The sequence below is a fragment of the Ctenopharyngodon idella genome, chromosome 1 (assembly GCF_019924925.1).
Source record: "Ctenopharyngodon idella isolate HZGC_01 chromosome 1, HZGC01, whole genome shotgun sequence".
Taxonomy (NCBI): domain Eukaryota; kingdom Metazoa; phylum Chordata; class Actinopteri; order Cypriniformes; family Xenocyprididae; genus Ctenopharyngodon; species Ctenopharyngodon idella.
The window spans coordinates 40432899-40449673 of record NC_067220.1 but is presented as its reverse complement, the minus strand read 5'-3'; the positions used below and the strand labels follow the sequence as shown (position 1 = coordinate 40449673).

The window sequence follows — 16775 nt, the reverse complement described above, 5'->3', positions numbered from 1 at the left end:
AACACAGACATAGCCGATCATTTCCATAATGACAAACGCAATCTACTAAGATCAGCGCAAATTAGTGTCTGGTTTAAGACATGCTTTTTTTGGGGAAGTAATTAATGCCACAAATACCAGTAAATTGACTAGCGTAAACCTTAGTAAATCACTTTGAGTGATTCATTTAAATTACTCTCCTCCCAAAAATTTAGCGTCTGAAAGGGAAACTCCTTCAAAATGGATATGCAATAATCTCAGCCACAAAAACAACTGTGAACTAATTTCTCAGTGCTGTAAAATGGAAAAATAAATAAATAAATACATAAATAAATATACAAAGAAATGTAAAAAAGTAAAAATAAATAAATAAATAAAAAATTATCCATACACTATAAAAATTGTCCTGTGAATTTACAGTAAAATACTGGCAAAAAAAAGTTGCCAGTAATTTACTGTTAATTTTACAGTTCTTTACCATAATCTACATTGCAGTATGTTGCTGTAAAAATACCATGCACTCCAATTAAAACTCGAGTCAACTAATTTCATTTACAGAAATCGACTGTCTTAAATTGGCTAACTGCCCATTTAAGTTCATAAACTAATATTTATAATATGCTAATAATGTGAGCATATATTACTGTGATCTTATTTACAGATGGACAGAACTTATATATTGCTGTACACTAAAAATATTTGTTGTTAAAAAAAAGAGAGAATTTGCGCTGCATCAGCAACTACACAGTCACCACCTGTTAAATAAAACAACATGCAGCATATCATCAGTGTTTCCTTGATCTTCTCCTGAATTTAAGCACAGGCTCTATTCTTCAGCACAATGTGACCCACAAAACTCACTTTTACAGTAAACTACTGACAACACTGTTGCCAGAATATAACTGTTATTTTTTTTAACTTACAGTTTGTTACTGTTTGCGACGAGCAGTGTGGGCGAGAGCCGTGAGGGAACGGCGCGAGGCTGGTGACGCAAGTGTTAATGAGTGTTAATGTGGCTTAAATAGTGTGAGCGTGATGGGGTGCAGGTGTGTGCGCAATCAGTCCCAGGAATGAGGGCCTATGGGAAACGTAGTCCGAATGGAAAAGTCAATATTCGGGTGACGGCTCCCTCCGGTGGTGCGGAGAAGGAGGCGAGGGAGCCACATTCGTGACAACCAGGCCTGGACTTTAAGTTATGTTTTATTATGTTTGTGTGGCCGGCAGACGTCCGTGAGTGTCTGCCGGCATTACTTTCCTTTTGTTATTTGTTTATTTAATATATTAAAGTTGTGTTGAACGTTCGCCGGTTCCCGCCTCCTTCTTCCCGACATACGAACTGCGTTACACTGTTAAAATACATTTTGTGGGTCTGTCTTTTTATCTTACACCTTTTTATCTTACAATTTTTTCATGCTGCAGCGCATGCTGGGAGTTTTGTACTATGCTGGCACCCAGCATGCATTGCGACATAAAACTTTTAGATGTCACCATTGTTGAGATTCACATGCTGATTGTTGATGTCTGTGTGTGTCTAAGTTAAGCAGGAGCTCAAAATGTTTTTATGCAGTATATGACTTCAATATTCTTATAATTATCTGATTACTGACATATTGTTGTATCTTACGCTGTTGAATCACAGGCATAGTATAATCAATAATATAAAATACTCATGAAATCAAAGACTAGACACAGAAAGAGATCAGTGAATCAGACAAGTCCAAGATGATTACAGCATCATCACAACAGCCAAAAACCTGATCAACTTCCTCTTGGCTTTTTCTTGCCATAACAAATGTGTTTTATAAACCCTCAGTTACAGCATCCAGAGAAAACAAAACTGATGTTAAAGAGTCAAGAGCCAAACTAAAGCAAACACTGGTCACCACGATGGTGACTACAAATTTCAATCAATTTTTATTTTCAATAAAACATTTAAAAAAAACATCCAATCTATGAATTCTCAACAAGAACTTCTGTACATGTATGAAAGAAATAATGTCAAAACTGGTTTGTAATCTGGTTTCACACTCAGTGTGGCTGAAGGTCAGTTGTAGTTCTTGTGTTTCTGCTCGTCTCTTTTTTTTTTCTGGTCTTGTTTCTCTGTCCTTCAGTGATTCTGTTATCAGGTGTTCATCAGTGTCTGAATTCACTCTCTTCTTTTCATTTACTCTGTCAAGTGGACTATATTAGTGAACTAATTTAGGGAATAGTGAATGAGGGTATATTTTTTTGAACATTTAGTCATGTCTCTGAAACATTGCAATGTTTTCTTTCATTGACAAGCTAAGGAAATGAACTATTTAAAATATATATTTAAACACTGAGGATATAAAATGTCGCATTTTTTTCCAGAGCCTGAGAAACAAGAGTTATGGGAGATCATTAATGATGAATTGCAAGACATCTTGAAGAAATACTCCTTATTCTTCTCAAAAAAACAAATGAAGGTATGTGAACTACTCGTGAACATTTCTGCTTATAATGTTATTTCACTTTTCACTTTTCACAGCCGATATGTATTAAATGTGGATTGTAATTCTCTACCATCAAACTGAAATTTAACACCTCACATGATGTATGTGTTTAAAAGTTTCCTCCATTTTGTGGACATAAGCATGAATGTACTTTATATTTTGTGGATAACAGAAAGCACCTTTCATGGAAAGAATTGCTGAAATCCGTGCTTTACTTATCTATTCTTGTGACAAAACTAATCAGATGAGTAAATGAATCAATTACTCTAGTGTTGCCCTGTTGATCAGGATGCATTTTGCGTGTGAAATGGTCTTCCACAAAAGGAGTTTTGTGGGTCATAAAATCACTTTGGTCAATGGCCTACATGCTGAGTTGAAAAATCTCTTGCATGTTAGTGTGATAATCCGGTGTGTTTTGCGCGCTGTAGATTTTCAACGACCCCATTCATGGTCACATTGAGCTGCACCCCCTCCTGGTGAAGATCACAGATACGCCTCAGTTTCAGAGACTCCGTCACATCAAACAGCTTGGAGGAAACATATCTGGTGTATCCGGGAGCTTCTCACAATCGTTTTGAACACTCTCTTGGGTGAGATATTATTATATTCACAGCTGAAATTTTTGGTCATTTAAAAGAATAATTCACCCTACAATGAAAATTAAAAAAAAAAAAAAAAAAAAAAAAAATATATATATATATATATATATATATATATGTATATGTTTAAGTAATTAATTAATTAAAAAAATTATCACCAACCTTAGTGTAGTTCTAATGCTCTTCTTTCTTTTATGGATCAGAAAAGGAGAATTTTTAATAAATGTCCCGCTCCATATAATGGCAATGAACAGTGACCAGCATCAAGCTTTTTAAAAAAAGAAGCAAAAGTATTACAGAATAATGTCATGTGACACATCATACGCAGCAAAATCTCCAGTGTTAAATTAACACCCCTCAGTGTACGTGTCCACACTACAGGGTGTTATAAGTTACACTGAAGCAGTTAATGAGATAATTAAATGATGATTGACCATTATTTAAGACACCTGATGTTAATATGCAAAATCATTGAAGGAAAAAGAAACAAGAAGAACAGAAAAAAGAGAGACACAACAACAACTGACCAGAGGTGTAAAGTCCAGGGGTCAGAAAGTAAAAGACCTGCCACTGAAGCAGTGTTAAAGTTAATGAGATAATTAAGTGATAAATTGAGTGATGATTGACCATTATTGAAGACACCTGATGATAACAAGCAGAATCACCAAAGGAGAAAATCACAATTTTTAGTCACCATCAACTTTTGTTGCGACAAACACAACGGATATATTCACCCCGGTGAAGAAGGTACATGGATTGTATTCCATGTGGCACATTTATGAATCTTGATTTCTCACAACTGGTGCTTTTTTCTGGGCAAGTTGAAGTCAACTGTGGCAGTAATAGTGTCTCATAAACGCGCAGTTGAGCACAGAAGACCAACGGTCAAACTCATATTCTTATTTTCTTTAAGAATACATTAAATTTCATATATTATACACCAGATCACTTGGAATATATGACACATGTTGCATGGGATCATTCTGTGATGCTTTTTTAAAAAGCTGGAAGCTGGTCGCTATTCACTGTTTTTTCTCCTGTTGTGGTTCATAAAAGAAAGAAGGATACATTTTTATGGTTCACTGATGTTGGTAACGGTCACATGGACATGCAAGTAAACAAAAATCTTTTTGCTCAATTCAGTGTTTTGGTCATGAAGTGGTGTTGTATGTGTGTTAGTGTGGCGTATTTAGCAGGTTGTCTGGTCAAGATTCTTCATGACAATCAGCCGGAGCTCAAAATCACCAAACAGGATTTCCTGTGTGTTCAGATCGCTGGATTGTGTCACGACTTGGTGAGTAGCACTGATGCTTATGGATATATAAAAAAACACGTGCAACTTTATTACTGAAATCATCATCACATGTTTGTGTTCTTTTTATTATTTATTTATTTTATTTTTTATTTTTTTTTAAAGTACTGCTCATTACTTTGTGTATTTATTTGTTTGGAAAAAGTTATTTTAAAATAAATGTCTAAGTAGATTAAAACCATATGTAACAGAAACACATATTTAAAGCATTTAATATATTTAACTTTTTTGTCTATCTATCTATCTATCTATCTATCTATCTATCTATTTATTTATTTTTAGGTCATGGTCCATTTTCCCATGTATTGATGGTCTGGTTATTCCTAAAGCCAAAAAGATTAAACAAATAAGAGGTAAGTGTGTCAGTGTGAAATTAATTCTAATCAGAAGGATCTGTGGACATGCAAATTTCTTAGTCATGTCATTGTTATGTTTGGGAAAAAAAACCCTCTGTTTTGTGTGTGCATGTCTGATAAGTGATCAGTAATGTGCAAAATATGACTTACAAACCATCTGAGACCTGCTTCTTATTCTTAGGCTTGCCTGATGATATCCCTGAGAAGTGGAAGGTGAGAATGAACATATTGCTCATGCAGCCAACTCAGCTAACCAGTATTTTGTTATAAGAACATTCTCCATATATTCAGTGTTGGTTTTGGGAATGTAAAAAAAAAAAAAAAAAAAAAAATTCTTGACCAGTTCCAGTCCAGTTTTTTTTTTTGACATTAGAGGTTTTATGAAAAGAAAGTAATGGTAACACTTTAGTATAGGGAACACATAAACTATTAACTATGACTTTTCCCTCAATAAACTCCTAATTTACTGCTTATTAATAGTTAGTAAGTTAGTTGTTAAGTTCAGGTATTGGGTAGGATTAAGAATGTAGAATAAGGTCATGCAGAATAAGGCATTAATATGTGCTTAATAAGTACTAATAAACCAGCCAATAATCTAGTAATATGCGTGCTAATAAGCAACTAGTTAAAAGACCCTAAAATAAAGTGTTACCAAAGTAATAAAGTCAAAACGATGTTTGAGTCATTTGTGTTAGATCGTCCAAAACTATTTAAAAGTTGAATAAGACACACTTAGACATCAGCTCGTCATGCTAAACATGGCCAAAGTTTCAAAACACGAGTTGGATGTATGACGGAGTATTTCTGTGCCAAATATACAACTTCCGGTTGTGGACATTTCGCCGAATTTTTTCGAGTATGGCCTCTATCACGTAATAAAGGGCAGATTTCCTTGTATAGGCACTTCTCTCTGATAAGCGTGCACACACAGAGCAAGAGCACGAGCACGCCCATCAACGTGGTTTCATTCGGGATACGGAAGCCGAGAGATTTTTCAGCAATGGCTGTGTCCCAATTCAGGCGCTGCACCCTTTGAAGGCTGCATACATCATCGGTCTCGTTTAAGAAAAATAACCGTTAGATTGCAAAATAAGAAAGAAATTACAGTATTTTACACCTCACAATGAATATCAGTCAATTTTATTACAGTTACTTTTCTTAAATATGACATCCTTGATGAAGTATGCAGGCTTCAAATGCAATCTCCGAAGGACGCAGCCTCCGAAATGAGACTCCGCTCCTGTCACAGAAGGAGTGTGTTTTTGGTTGTGAGGGAAAGATTACCTTTTTCAGCTTCCCAAATAACCCAGCGTTAAGGGAACAGAGGATGAAGTTTGTTTTTCCGATGCAAAAACGGAGTTGTGCACGTATGTTTGTTTGTTCCTGGTAATTGAGTGATGAATACTTTGTAAACAAGTCCCAGTTCGGCGCTGGATTTGCAGATCGGGGGCGTTGAGTAAAGTTGCGTCAGATATCTGTGTTTTGTTGGCAATCGGCGCAAGTACATATAATGTAAACAACACAAACGTTTTTGTTCCCTTTTTATTACAATGATGTCACAGCCTGCAGACGACCTCTAGGCAAAAGCTGCGCGCACTCGTGACTCTGCCCACGGCACGCCTCCAGGAGCTCGTCTTTTTCCGGAAAGACTCAGTTTAACGTATCTATCTTTTATAAATATGATAAAACTAAAGACTTTTCGGAGATATGAAGGATGCATTCTTATTCTATATGTACTCAAGATTAACATGAGATTGGCAGAAACTGTGGGTGTTAAACCTCTGGTAATTCTCAATAAGAGCTTCTATAGACGTGTGACAGAAATAAAGTCAGTCCTGGTTAGTAATAAGTGAAGCTGGTGATGCTGTTTGTGGAGTTGTTGAATCAGATCTTCAGAGATTTAATGTCTTTTATCTTCAGTTCATCTAAGGCTGTGGCTGAAGAAAGTTGTAGTTTGTGTTCTTATTTCTCTTTCTTTCAGTGCTTGTTCACAGCAGGTGTTTGAATGATTGAAAGAATGTTTCAGGAACATCTTACTAACCTTTAAATAACATTCTACTAACATTAAGGAAACTGGACATTCTCATGTTCTTGGAATGTTACAAATCAACGTTCCTACAATGTTGAATTTTAAATCAAAATTAAGTTGAAAGAATGTTTGAGGAACATCATACCCTTATAAAAACGTTCCTCTAACATCAAGAAAACTGGATGTTTTTAATGTTCTCAGAACCAACACTGAATATTTAGAGAACGTACTTGTAACAAAATTCTTTTAGCTGGGAATGCAATTGCACAGCAAAAACTCCTGCTGGGAGTGTATAAGAGACCATACTCAAGAATGATAAAGTGTTTAAATAAGAGTGTTAAATTAACTGAAGCAGTTTTAAAGTTAATGAGATAATTAAGTGATTAATTGAGAGATAATTGGCCATTATTGAAAACCCCTGATGATAACAAGCAGAATCACCAAAGGAGAAAATCACAATTTTAAGTCACCATCATGGAGATCAGGGTTTGCTTTAGTTGAGCTCCTGACCCTTGACCTTTTAACTTGTTAACATCAGGTATCTCCAATAATGGTCAATCATCACTCAATTAATTACTTAATTATCTCATTAATTTTAACACTACTTCAGTGCTCATTTACCACTCTTGAGTATGGTCTCACATATACTCCCAGCAGAGTTTATTTAACACTGTGGTTTTTGCTGTGTGGACTCTGTATTTTATGTATTTAAGATCTCATCTGTCTTTGTGTCTTTACTGCAGCATGAGCAGATGTCAGTGCAGATGTTTGATGACATTCTGAAGAGTTTGAAGGATGAGAATGAAGATGTGTTGAAAGAGCATGGACTGGATAATAGAGATGTCATCTTCATTAAAGAGTTAATCGAAGGGGCAAAAGATTCAGATGATAAGGTTCATAATGATACTCCAGATGTGTTAAAAAAACTGAATGATACAACCTTTAGTGGAAAATGTTGAAGCGAAACAGACATGCTTTTCTGTCCAGTGGACATTCAAGGGCAGAGATGAAGACAAATCTTTCCTGTATGAGATTGTGGCAAACAAACAGAACGGCATTGATGTGGACAAATGGGACTATTTCGCACGGTAATTATTATTAGACATTTTGATTGGCTGATGGCAACACAAGAACACATAGTAGCAAATATAAGACCATATTCACAGCTTGAATTCAGCCTTGTTTTAATCTCTTGTAGGTCGCAGTAGGTCCATTTAAAATAAAGGCACCTCTGAACTAATGCAAACAGAGCCAAGCTGACATTTATCCATTCTATCCATTGTATTTATTTTTTATTTTTTTTTGTATTTGATACAAAAATTTCTTAGAGACTGTCATCACCTTGGCATTCGTAACAGTTTTGACCATCAGCGTTTGTTGAAGTTTGCTCGAGTGTGTAAAATGAATGGAAGAAATCACATCTGCTTCAGGGACAAGGTACATGATACAACCCAAAAAGTGGCATTTAATTATTTATATTTTTATAATATCTTTTTTGATCAGCTGTCTGTTTAAAAATGTGGTGATTTGTTTCTTTGGAAAAATCTAAAAAAGTGACCAAATTAAAAGATGAAAAGCTGTTGAATTTGTCATTGTATCATGGGATCTGTGACACTGGTGTTTGTGTCTAACAGGAGGCAGATAATGTTTATGACATGTTTCGCACCCGATACTCTCTCCATCGCCAGGCCTACCAGCACAAGATCTGCAACATCATTGAAGACATGTGAGTCTCTCTGTTTGCAGTGAACATGTCCCGCTGTACACAATTTAACATCCTTTGCTCATTGATCATTATTCTTTACATGACCTTACACAAATTCTGCATTAGACTATTGACTGCACTTGAGGGCTCTATGAAACCAGTTTAATTTTTTCCCAAATTATATATTTTTTTTCCAAATTCCTTTCTCCTTTCCTTTCTCCGTTTTAATTTTTCTAGACTCAATTTAATGGTTAACTTTATTTTTAATTAATCAAAAAATCATATCTAATCAATTGAAATCATGATTTAAAAAAAAAATAAAAATAAAAATTCTGTTGTGTATTTTATTTATTCTGGTAATCAAGTGAAGACATACAACATGAATTAATCTTTTACCAAATTAAAATTAAACAAACCCATTTTTTGTCAAACAGTAGTGCGGCACAACATAGAATTTACTGATATAATTAAAACATGGGAAGAAAAAAATTATTATTATATATGGAGATGAAGTTTCATGTGTTCATGTCATTATATAGTGAGACAGTGTTGTGGAAAAAAGTCATCCCTTTCTTGCCAAAGAAGCTCAAGAGTTCCAGAAGTCAAAATTAGACCTTTATTGAGCAAATCATCTGAATCTGTCTCTGACCATTTTTATAAATGAATTCTGCAATTCTGTCTGCGTGTTCTGCATCATGGAAATCACGGGGCCCTACACTTAAGTTTCCACAGCATACATGGTACAACACACTAACTCATTTGTTTTTCTATGTGTTAGGTTTGCTGAAGCGCTCTTACTTGCTGATCGTGACCTTCATGAAGGAAAACCTGAAGATATGGCTGAAGATTTCTGAAGCCATAAAGACGGCAGAGGAATACAGCAAACTCACAGGTCAGCTGAAAGCATCATTTTCCATTTTTATCTGTAAGTAAATAATGTAATGGTCTGAAGAAATTCATTTGTTAATACTTTTTTATTCTGTTAGATGAGATCTTTGAGCAGATCTCGTCCTCCACTGCTAAAAACCTGCAGAAATCCAGAGACATTCTAGACAAGATCGTCAGAAGAAAACTGCCAAAGTTTGTGGGAGAAGCTCGCCTGACTGAGAAAAACATGTCAAAGGTCAGAATAGAAAAATATGTCGGTTTAGTGACTGTTAAGACAGTGTTTACTGTACAGTAACTGTTCAGTACTTGACTAACCCTTTCAAATCTGAAAATTCAGGAAAAGCTGACAGAAACATGGAAAGCCGCAGTACAGAAGTACAAGCTTGATAAACCAACTGTTTCTCTGAATGCTGAAGATTACCAGTTTATGTAAGTTATGTAGTTATTCTGTGCTTAAACTAGATTGAAAGTGATTAAGATGCAGGTTTTGCTCTGAAATAAAACATATAACTGTTTAGTGAATTCATCCCTTCACCTCTGCCTTCACATCTTCACAAACTATTTCATCTCTTACTCAGGTGGTTGATCTGGATCACGGCATGAAGGACAAAAACCCCATTGAATCTGTCTATTTCTATCAGCAAGAGGAAACCCAATGAAGCTTCTACAATTAAAGATTATCAGGTAATCATGTTTTATTTCAGATCATTGTATATGTGTGTATTATATATATATATATATATATATATATATATATGTGTGTGTATATATATTATTATATATATATATATATGAATGTGTGTGTGTGTGTGTGTGTGTATTTTATGTATATTTTACAAATAGATGTCATTCATTCCTTAATGGATGTGCTTTTAGTAAACCAATTGGACTGTAGCTTGAGCTTCATCTTGTTGGGCTCAGTGAAGTTTATATTGTAATTAATTTACTCCGTTAAGTATCTTTAGAAAACTCATGGTGTGATTGTTGTCTTGTATTGACAGCTGTCCAGTTTCCTGCCGAAGAAGTTCAATGAAGAGCTTGTCAGAGTTTATTACAGAAGAACTGATGATCAGAGAGCTGAAGATAAGGAGGAGGAGAAGAAGAAGGTGGAAGAGGCGGAGAAGTGCTTTTCAGATCTGGTGTTCAGACAATTTTGGACTCCCTAAACAACAAAAACAAAAACAACAGGGCAGAGGTCCACATATGTCACAAAAGCCAAGCAGCAAAATGTAAAAAAAAAAATATTTTCAGTTAAGGTATATGGTTAGGGAATAATTTACTATCTGAATTAAAGACAATCGACCCTTCGCCGGGAGTTTGATTGACAAGTGATCTAACCAATCATAATGTCGAATCCGTAATTTTGTCCGACAAAGCAGTCCGAAGATTAACCTCGGTGGATTAGCTTGAAAATTGGTGTGTATTGACGTCTTTCGCGTTTGAAATAACATTCCTTCTCATGTTCATTCATGTTTATTTGATGCTATAAATGAAACTAGTAGGAAGAGATGATCGGTTCACGAGCCGCTTGAGCTGAGACGCTACAGCAATCTGTCATGACACATTAAAGAGCCACAAAACAGTTTTTATTGTTTGAATTTCTTAAATTACACCATTTGAAAGCTGGGACTTTGTTTAATATCATAAGTAACCTGCTCTGTCTTGTCTGTCGACGTGTTGTCAGTGTCCTCTTTGATCCGCGATGTATTTTCACTCTGTGTGGTGTGTGACAGCGCCATGGCTTGTCGGACAAAGCAACAGTAACTAAGGGGGGGCGGGTCTTTGCGAAGGGTCAATTAAACAAAATAATATTTGTGACATCTGGTTGCCAGACACTTTTTTTTTTTTTTAACAGTCTAACCAGGGACAGCAGCTGCAAATTCATTAAATGTGATTAACAATCAGGGATGGTGTTGTATTGATTTAAAGGACTGGAAGTGTAGGACTGATGAATGTGGAGAACTGATATTTCTTTCCAACAGAGTAGACAGTAGTGATTTAGTAAAGCTTGGGTGTAGGCCTACCACAGATAGCAAACAACCACTGAAACAATGTTTAATGCATCAACGAATGCATCTCTGTTATTACACACCAGACTGACTCCATTTCTGTCATTGATCTACATAAGTTCTTTGTGAGAATTAATAGAGGTTTTAGATGTTGATGTTTTATTAATAAAAATTGAAACATACTTGATGCCGCAATGCATGCTGGGAGTCATGAGTTGTGTACTATGGTGGGTCCCCATCATGCATTGCGGCATGAAGCATGTCAACATTGTTGAGATTCATATGCTGATTCTTGATGTCTGTGTGTGTCTCTAATCTAATATTTAGAAAAACAAAATTAAGAAGATCTCAGTATGCTCGGGGAAAATCTATTAAGAACAAATAAACACTTAGATTCATCAATCATTTTTCTTTATGATAATGAAAATTATATGATCTGATCATCTTTGTTTCTGGCTTCCTTCGCAACAAGTAATGTGTTCTAGTAAACACTGTTACAAACACCACAAACTGACATAAAAAGCAAAGAGTCAAACTGCCCAACTAAAGAAAACACTGAAACACTCAAACATTTTCAATAAAACATTGACATCTAAACCTGTTAATTCTCAAAAAGAACTGTAGACAAATGACAGAAATAAAGTCAGTCTGGTTTGTAATAAGAGAGATTTAATGTCTTTTCAGTTGATTTCATCTAAGGCTGTGGCAGAAGTCAGTTGAAGTTGTTTTGTTTCATTTTCTGCGAGTGCACATTGTATCTGATTCAATGTCATTACCATTGATTTTTTGATGAAATCTTTTTTTTTTTTTTTTTTTTTACATTAATTTCTGGTTCAAATGTGATGTTGATTCAGTGCAGTTAATGTTGACACATTAACATTGATTTAACATTGTTTCAATGGGGTGCTTGCTATCTGGGACATATTTTAGGGATGTACATTTATCTGGAATATATTTTCTTAATTTTTCTTATTTTCTTAAGGACATGAGGATTCAAATAAGTCATCAACAATAAAGTCTGTCCAAGTGTGGGGCAATGATCCATCTTTCTCTCTTTTTTTTTGTTTATGCATTAACCATGTTTCTAGTAGTTTGTGTCTTTGTTGGTTCCTGCACTGATGGAGAAAAATGATTTTACAGATAATAGATAAAAGATCTGATTAAACAACTCCACAAACAGCATCACCAGCTTCACTTATTACTAACCAGACTGACTTTATTTCTGTCACACGTCTACAGAAGCTCTTATTGAAAATCAACAGAGGTAATTATTTTCTTTTGTAAACTACAATTTTTGTACAATTGTAGTTTTAGGGTGAACAGGAAATTGAAGACTTGCCCTGACTTTGAATATTCAAATAGTTTTAGAATATGCATGGATCGATGGATCGATGGATCGATCTATCTATCTATCTATCTATCTATCTATCTATCTATCTATCTATCTATCTATCTATCTATCTATCATCTATCTATCTATCTATCTATCTATCTATCATCTATCTATCTATCTATCTATCTATCTATCTATCTATCTATCTAATCGGGCTTTCTTTCAGGCTTTCTTTCTTTCTTTCGGGCTTTTTTTTTTTCAAATATACCTTTAGAATTTCTTTCTCATTTTATTTCAATAAATGCATTTTTAAATCAAATATTAATCTGACAAACATCATTAAATAGGCTTCCAAACAGAAAGTCAGAAGTAGCCACGAAATGTAAGTGAAAGTGAATGGAAATATAAGCACTGATAATTAAACAGAAGAACCTGTGCCACTGGATTCATTTACATTGAATGTTTTTCATTATTCTTGTGAAAGCTTAAAGAAAAGAAATGAAGTTCTGTGTGTTTAATGTACATGTAAAATGTGATCTTAAAATGTGTTTTTTAAAATAAGGCATATACATTAATTTGAATTTGATTGGTTATGATTTGTCATGAAAAGTTAATAATCACATTCAAAAGTGCAATTTGTGACTGAAAATGAGGTTGTGGGGGATAGAAAATGCAGTATGGATTGTAATGTTGTTTAACTTAATTGATCAAATGACAAAACATAAGAAATCAAATTATATAATCAAATTGTTGGATTCTGTAGCATTTGCCAATTACGTGAACAGCTTTACAGACACTTTTAACAGCAGCATTTTAGAACCTAATTATATTCTGTGTATAATATAGACTGGAAGAAAAACATTTAACACAAAACATTTAATACTTAAATACTTAAAATACTGATTTACAAGGGAGTGTTAGGTGTGTTGTTAAGGGAAATATGTACATTATTTTTTTTAGGCTACATTTTTTAAATTCTGCATTTTGACTACAGTATAAGTATATTAATCAATTTAGCAGTTTTTCCTTCTTTTGCAGATTTTTTTTTTTTTTTTTTTTTCTTCATTTGATTTTTTGGATCAAGAAATCCACTGGAAGTGGAAATATTGCTTTCTTGCCTGTAAAAAAAAAAAGTTGTCATATTGAAGCATAAGCTACACACATTATTTTGCACATTAAAACCCCAAGCTTGTTAACGTTTCTTTGAAACTTGCTGAGTGTTGTTTTTCCAACTGTTTTGATATTCCAATCTATGCCATTAATATTTTTCATAGCACTAAGCACATCACAGTTCTCTGCAGCATTAGCCTATATGTTGATGTTTTTTGCGTTTGAGATTTAGCCCTTAAAATGACTCCCTCATCAGTGCCCTCACTACTGAACTAGGGAGATTCCAACCAGCAAGTCCAATTTCTGCGAGAAATGTTCTGATCACGTTGGATCACAACATTATGAATTCACATTACGGTCTCATAAGTTTATGAGGAAAAACCCTGCATCAGCTTTTCATTAAACGCAAAGGTGAGCCCTGTGCTTAATTAAATTACCCTGTGTGACGGGTAGCCTTTACTCAAGTATCTAAAGCACATGATCAAATCTTTATGACACACCCTCACATTTTACTGACAAGAAGCTTCCTGATAACATGCTGTTGTGTAGTGGGTTGAGTCTGTGAATCTATAAAATCTCCACACAGTTCTACAGATTATCATTATCATCATCCTCTTTTGCAACGACAGAGAAGTCAACAGGTCATTGAGAAAAAATGTTTGAAGATACAACAGATGTTGAGGACCTTCTTTGTGATATAAAAAGGATTTACAAGAAACATGAAGGTAATGTTTTGACTTGTTTTATATATATATATATAATAAATTACATTTTTAATGATTTACCGATTAAATGATACATATTTATTGTAAGTTTTCAATTCACAATCTGTATAACCCAATCTGAAGACCAATAACAGGGGCTAGTACATTTTTTGTGCCATTTTTTGTGCCATTTTCAGAATGTGATAGTGATAGTTCACCCAAAAATGAAAATTCTGTCATCATTTACTCACCCTCAAGTTGTTCCAAACCTGTATAATTTCTTTGATTTGCTGAACACGAAAGAAGAATGTTTGTAACCAAGCAGTTCTGACTAGTTTTTTTTTTCTATTATTATTATTATATGTAAAATTATATATTATATTTTTTAAAAATTATATAAATATTACATATATATATATATTTTTTTTTTTTTTTTTACTATGGAGGTCAGTGGTGCCCCCAAACTGTGAACATTCTTCAAAATGTTCCCCCAATAAATTAATTACATTTCAGAAGCAGAACCAAATATCATGATAAAAAAGCATGATATAAAATTGCTAGATGGGAATGCAAAGATGCACATAGATTTTTAAAAATTCTGATAAAAAATGTGTGCGCTCAAATGAGCCAGATTTTTTATGCACATTTGCACTTAAACTATGATGGAAACACCTAACCCTAACTATAAGGCTGTGATTGGACAGCTGGACTAACTAGCGGATCAATCGCATCACATCATCTCAAATGTAGGTTTGGTGGTTCTGAAATGCCCGGTTTGGTTTAATTCCCTCAAAAGCGTCTCACACGATTGTGTTCCCAAACACCAGCATCAGAATGCATGAGAACATGACAGCTTTTATTGTGTTTCATCTGATGCTCTGAAACAAACTCATTTATGATGGAGGACAAAAGAGCCACAGTAATATTATATACAATTTAATGAATTATCCCAGAATTTAGAGTAAACTTAAAATGTATTTGCATAAATTCATTCTCAGTTAGTTAAAGGGAACATATGAAACCTTTCTCAGTCATTCTAAGACAAACAAACAAACAAAAAAACTATCACCTAGAGATGCACTGATATTGTCACGTATATGTTCCGTTTACTTCAGTTCTGTCATGTCTGCACCTGTCCTCGTTAGTCCCTGATTAGTTAATCTTCCTCCACCTGTTCCTGTTTAGTTCCCTCAATCACTCTGTGTATTTATTCTTCCGGTTCTGTTCAGTCCTTTGTCAGTCATTGTTGGAGTAAACACGTTATGTTCTTCTGTTGGATTAAAGACTGTGTGTACACTACTATTATCTCCGACTATCGGATAGTTTAAAAACATATAGTCAGGGCCGGAATATCCTGTCAATCAAAAGAGAGCAGAAAAATGCACTGCATTTGTGTTTTATGTAAATAAAATGTTAAGAAACCAGTTTGATGTTCAATATTAATAGTAATTACATGAATTAATAACATTCAGAAAGTTCAGAATTTGGTTAATTTGTGTTAATATTAATTGGAGTAATGTGTTTATGTTTATAACTGATACCAGTTACTCTGAAACAAGTTAATGAAATGGAGAGAATAAAGTTTTTATTTGCATTTCTTTCAAAATATAATATTTAAAATATAATGATTAATTATTAATTATAATGAAGCTATCATTAATTTAAAAGAAGGTATTAAAGGCAGAACCCCCAAACTATCGGTATCGTTACCGGTATTGATATCAGTCTGAATAATCGGCTATCGGTATCGGTGGAGAAGTTTAGTATCGGTGAATTTAATATTTGCTTATTATTAAGGCTACTGCTTTGTTAAACCAACACTAATATTCTATGAAAGTATTTCTAATGGACAAAATGTCTCTCCACAGAAAAAAGAAAGACAAAAATCACTGAGGATTTGCAAAACGTCAAACAGAAATACTCCCCAGACTTTTCAAAGGACACCATGAAGGCAAGTGATGCATCAAAAAAGGAGAGAATAATGTTTCCTGTGTATAGTAAATGTAGCCTATATAGCAAACAAGAGTCATGTCATTACAATCATATGAATAGTGTTTAACTGCAGGGCTGTCTGATTGGAGTGATATTGATCTCATGGGCTGAATCAATCACTTGCCCTTTGAAACGCTAACATATAATATGATCGAACCAATGCAAATAATGAAAAGTTGTGCACTGATATCAAAGTTAAAACTGATTATATATAAACTGATAAACTGATATATATAGAACTGATGAATAGAGATTTCTGTACATGTTGAAAATGGTCAGTTCTTG

At 34.2% G+C, this 16775-nt stretch overlaps 1 pseudogene; it reads left to right on the top strand.

Annotated features, from left to right (window-relative positions):
* The first annotated feature begins 2312 nt into the window (after positions 1 to 2312).
* On the top strand, positions 2313 to 12340 carry LOC127512127 (deoxynucleoside triphosphate triphosphohydrolase SAMHD1-like; annotated as a pseudogene).
* Positions 12341 to 16775: the final 4435 nt, after the last annotated feature.